Consider the following 5,264-nt stretch of genomic DNA (forward strand, 5'->3'; position numbering starts at 1 on the left):
TGGGGGGAGGGATAGCATTAGGAGATATACCTAATGCTAAATGACGAGTTACTGGGTGCAGCACACCAACGTGGCACATGAATACGTATGTAACAAACCTGCACGTTGTGCACATGTAACCTAGAACTTAAAGTATAAAAAAAAAAAGAATTGTGCTGCTATAATAAAAAATAAAAATAAAAATAAAATTTCACTCTTATAATGTTTCTGATGAGAAATGCATCTGTCAATAAAATAAAACATAATACCAGATTATATTTCAGGCATTGTGTGCATGCAGGATTTAATTAATCTTCACAGTGATCTTAATATGGAAATCCGAGCTAGATTTTTACATTTCACTTTGAGGAAGCCGAATCCCAGAGAGTTTAGAAATTTTCTTAAGATTACTTAACTGATGGATGGCAGAGCTAAGACTTATGCTCAGGACCACCTGACTTTAAAACCTATGCAATTTCTAAAGGGCTGCATTGCCATTATATGTATGTTGTGCAGGATGACCGTATAATTTACCTTCCCAAGTGAGTTACTTTTGCCTAAGACAAATAGTAAATAGGACAAGACTGTCCCAGACAATGGGGGCATGCAGTCAACCTAATTGTATGTAATGAATGTGTTATAGAATGAGATCATATAATATAGCTACCTGTAGGGTTCTTCTTGAGAATCTGAAATATTACCTAATCTGAATTTATAAAATGTAGACTTGCATCCAATTTGCAGGCATTATTCATCACAAATGGCTGATTTCCTGCCTTTGCTCAGATTTGTGTAAGTGACTCAATTATAATCAAGAAACAGCAGAGCAGAGCACGCAATGTAACTATGCAATCACCAATATGGATCTCAAGCTCTGATGGGATGCTTCTCTGGTATTAAATGCAAACTGAAAAGAGGACAGAGAGTAAATGAAGGATTTTCACTTCACCATTTCTGACAAACTAATAGTACATTTTCTTTATTTCACAGGATCGGTTCCCCAAATTACTGCCTTGGCATATGTAGGTATTCTGGAAATATATCAGTGTGAGAATAATAAATAAGCACTGATAGGGAACAATGTGTATTGATCAGAGTTCTCCATAGAGACAGAATCAATTGGATGTGTAGATGTAGACATAGATGATATGGATAGAGATGATACAGATAGAGATATGAGAAGGAATTTATTAGGGGAATTGGCTGACATGATTATGGAGGCTGACAAATCTCACAATGGACCATCTGCAAACTAGAGACCCAGGGATGCTTGTATCATGGCTCAGTCCGAGTCTAAAAGCCTCAGAACTAGGGAAGGCGATAGTGTAATGCTCAGTTTGAGACTGAAGGCCTGAGAGCCTGGGGATGGGGGAAACTGGTATAGAAACCTGTAATTCTTATGTCAAAGAGCAGGAGAGAGACAAGAAATTACCTTTTCTCTCCCTTTTTTGTTACATTAGGCCCTAGCTGATTGGATGGTGCCTGCCCATATTCATGGTTGGTCTTCCCCACTTAGTCCACTGACTCTAATGCCAATCTCTTCTGGAAACACCCTCACAGACACACCAGGAAATAATGCTTTGCCAGTTCTCTAAGCAACCCTTAATCCATTTAAGTTGACTCCTAAAATTATCCTCACACAACGCAACTACAAAGGCTTTAATGTGTAGGAGAAACAAGGCTCATCAATAGTAAAAGTGATCATTAGCAAATGGATATTTCGCTCTTCTTCTTTTGGTGGCATCATATAGGAGAGCTTGGAAAGCTATGGCTGTCTAGCATCAAGTCTCAGATTTCCATCTTTTTCATGTGCTTTGAGAATGTCACCTTCCTTCTCTGGATCTCTATAAAATGAGGCATTCATTCAGTAAGGTAAGAGAGAACAATCTAGCAAACAGACTGGCTAGACTACTCTGATCCCTACTCACCTATCCAGGGCCCCAAGAAAGGAAGACTTTTTCACTCCGTGGTTTCTTCTGTATCAGATACCCACTAAAAGGCACAGCAATGTGAGTAAGATATGATTCACTAACTATAATGATTGGCAAAGATCCAGCAATAGTACCCAAGGCAAATTATACTGGCTTGGATTTATAAATTATACAACATCCTCAAAACATCCTTTCTTTGAATAGAGTAGAAAGAAGAAAGTCCTTCTTGCCAAAGGCAACCTGCCTTGAGACATTCCATAGTACTGCCAATATCCAAACCAAAACTAGACTTGTAGGTACGTCTCCTTGCAGCAACCCATACCATATCAATACTGTAGATGGTCTGTAAGCTGCCTCGTACCTTGCAGGCCTTCTTTAGTGGCGATTTTTTTTTTTTTTTTTGAGATGGAGTCTTACTCTATTACCCAGGCTGGAGTGCAGTGGCACAATCTTGGCTCACTGCAACCTGTGCTTCCTGGGTTCAAGCAATTCTCCTGCCTCAGCCTCCCAAGTAGCTGGGATTACAGGTGACCACCACCATGCTTGGCTAATTTTTGTATTTTTAATAGAGACGGGATTTCAGCATGCTGGCCAGGCTGGTCTCAAACTACTGACCTCAGGTGATCTGCCCGCCTCAGCCTCACAAAGTGCTGAAATTACAGGCATGAGCCACCGCACCGGCTAGTGGCAACTTTTAGTATCTTTAAAGTGAATTGGTGTTAGACTGTGAAAAATCAATCTGCCCTTCCAATACCTTTGGGGGTGTTCTTTTAGGACCTACAAGATAGGTTCTGTGATAAGCAATGTTATGGCCCAAGAGGATGTCACAGTGGGAATTTGAGGATCTATTATGCCTGCAAATATGTTATCATAAATGGCAAACAATGGCTTATACCTATAATCCCAGCACTTTGGGAGGCTGAGGAGTGTGGATTGCCTGAGCTCAGGGGTTCGAGACCAGCCTGGCCAACATGGTGACACCCCGTCTCTATTAAAAACACAAAAATTAGCTGGGCATGGTTGCACATGCCTGTAGTCCCAGCTATGAAGGAGGCTGTGGCAGGAGAATTGCTTGAACCCAGGAGGCAGAGGTTGCAGTGGGCCAAGATTGAGCCACTGCACTCTAACCTGGGTGACAGAGTGAGACTCCTCTGTCTCAAAGAAAAAAAAAGGCAGACAAGATTTTGCATATGTAATTAAGGGTACTAATCAGATGTTCTAAGAAAAAAAGATTATTCTGAATTATTGCAGAGGCACCAATGATCACATGATCTCTTAAGAGCAGAGAACATTCTTTGGCTTGTAACAGGAGAGGACGGCAGAAGGAGAAGATTAATCAAGAGAGATTCAAAGCATGAGAAGGATTTGATGCTCTGTTGGGTCAAAGCATGAGAAGGATTTGAAGGTGGAGGGGCCCTGAAACCTCAGTTCAACAATCACAAGGAATTGAAATCTGCCGAAAACATGAGTGTGAGCTTGAAAGGGTGTTCTTCCGTAAAGGCCTCCAGAGAAGTACCCAGATAGCAGACACTTTAATTTTGGCCCTGTAAGATTCTAAGCAAAGAAATCAGCTTAGCCACACTCTGCCTGGATTTCTGACCTATAGAAAGTGTGAGGTAATGAATCTGTGTTGTTTAAACTGCTAAATTTGTGGTAATGTTATAACAGCATTAGGAAACTAATACAGGTTTTTGCCATTGCCACTTAACCTACAGAAAATTGAGGCTCAGGGAAGTAAAATATATTACAAATGTAGCTTGCAATGTCCACCTAGTATCATGGATCATATCCAGATCTGCTGGCACCCACATTTGAATTCTTATGATCATAGCAGTAGTTCTCAAACTTTAGCATGGATCAGAACCCCCTGGATGGCTTTTGAATGTGCAGATAGATTTCTGGCTCTCATCTCCAGAGTTTCTGATTCAGTAAGTCGAGTATGGCTAAATACTTTGCATTTCTATGTTCCCAGATGATGCTGCTACTACATCTCTGAAAATCTCACTTTGAGAACCACTAGTTTACAGGATGTGACTCTTCTTAATTGCATTGTTATTCTTCTTTGGAAAGGGCTTATTGTCCGTAGTGTAGAGGACAAGAGAGTTATATTATGATTCCTTGAGCCCACTTGCTCATTCGTGCTTGAGAAATGGAAGCAAAACCCTTGCAGCATCTACCTAAACTGCTTTTGAGAGAAAGTTCGATGAAAATCATTTGTTCTATCTTGTGGCAAAAATGTTAGCCACACACCCACCTGTATTCGATTTCACTCAAATTTAGCAAACAAAGATTTTCTGTTCATCTCATCTGGTATTTTTAAACCTTTAGCACATATTGAGTCCCTATTGTCAAGAACTTAGGAATTAAAAAGCCAACAGACAAACAACAGAAAATCTATGCTTCGGAAATTGCCCAAGAAAAGCAGTTTCAACAAGGCAGCCATGTCCTATAGGATATGGAAAAAAACAAATCGTTTTACAGAAAAGGAAAACTGGAGTTGGATATATCTTAAGGCAAGCAGAAAAAAATTTTCATTTTTTAGGTAAGGAATGTAAAACAAATGATGCTTTATATTTCATCAAAAATGTACCCCCTTGACTAAATTCTTTTTAATAACATGAATTTTCATCTTTTAACCAATTTATTGAGGTATAGTTTACTTACCATAAAGTACACTAATTTCAAGTGTATAATTTGAGGATTTGGGAGCATATTTACTGAGTTGTAGTCTGCCATCAGTATAACCCAGTTTTAGATTTGTATCATTTCAACAAAGTCCCTCATGCTGGTTTATTGATAATCTTCATTCTCATCTGTAGTCCCTAAAAAAACAATAATTTACTTTCTGTCTCTATAGATTTGCCTTTTGTGGATATTTCATATAAATGGAATTATATTATATGTGTTCTTTTGTGTCTGGCTTCTTTCCCAGAGCACAATGTTTTCACGGTTCATCCATGTTGCAGCATCTATCAGCATTTTATTCTTTCTTTTGTTATTATTTCTGATGAGTATTCCCAATTAATTTTTTAAAATACAATATTGGGGCCAGGTGCAGTGGCTCACATGTGTAATCCCAGCACTTTGGGAGGCTGAGGCAGGCAGATTACCTGAGTCAGGAGTTTGAGACCAGTCTGACTAACATGATCAAACCCTGTCTCTACTGAAAATACAAAAAATTAGCTGGCGTGGTGGCACGCACCTGTAATCCCAGGTACCTGGGAGACTGAGGCAGGAGAATTGCTTGAACCTGGGCAATGGAGGTTGCAATGAGCTGAGATCGCGCCACTGCACTCCAGCTTGGGTGACAGAGTGAGACTCTGTCTTAAAAAAAAAAATATATATATATATATA

At 39.5% G+C, this 5,264-nt stretch overlaps 1 protein-coding gene across 1 annotated transcript in view; it reads left to right on the forward strand.

Annotated features, from left to right (window-relative positions):
- Positions 1–5,264, forward strand: part of LOC116470595 (liver carboxylesterase 1-like) — a 20,733-nt gene that overhangs the window by 8,185 nt on the left and 7,284 nt on the right. The gene's annotated exons all lie outside the window — the stretch shown is intronic.

The sequence above is a fragment of the Hylobates moloch genome, unplaced genomic scaffold (assembly GCF_009828535.3).
Source record: "Hylobates moloch isolate HMO894 unplaced genomic scaffold, HMol_V3 SCAFFOLD_6, whole genome shotgun sequence".
NCBI lineage: Eukaryota > Metazoa > Chordata > Mammalia > Primates > Hylobatidae > Hylobates > Hylobates moloch.